Raw genomic sequence first — 250 nt, forward strand, 5'->3', positions numbered from 1 at the left:
CCCTCATCGACCACGCCCCCGGCTATGCGAGCTCACAGGCCACGCCCCCTCCCTCCCCGTAACGCCCTTTCACGGCCACGCCTCCTCCGCCCCAATGTAACCACGCCCTCAAAACCGCAACGCCCCCTGACAGGCCCCTCCCCACGCCCCGACCACGCCCCCTCCACTACCGGCCTCGCCCCTTCCATCTCGACCACGCCCCCCTCAAGCCACACCCTCAACACGCCCTCCACCTCGGCCCCCCTCGGTC

This window comes from Cuculus canorus, chromosome Z (assembly GCF_017976375.1).
Source record: "Cuculus canorus isolate bCucCan1 chromosome Z, bCucCan1.pri, whole genome shotgun sequence".
In the NCBI taxonomy this organism is placed as follows: Eukaryota; Metazoa; Chordata; class Aves; order Cuculiformes; family Cuculidae; genus Cuculus; species Cuculus canorus.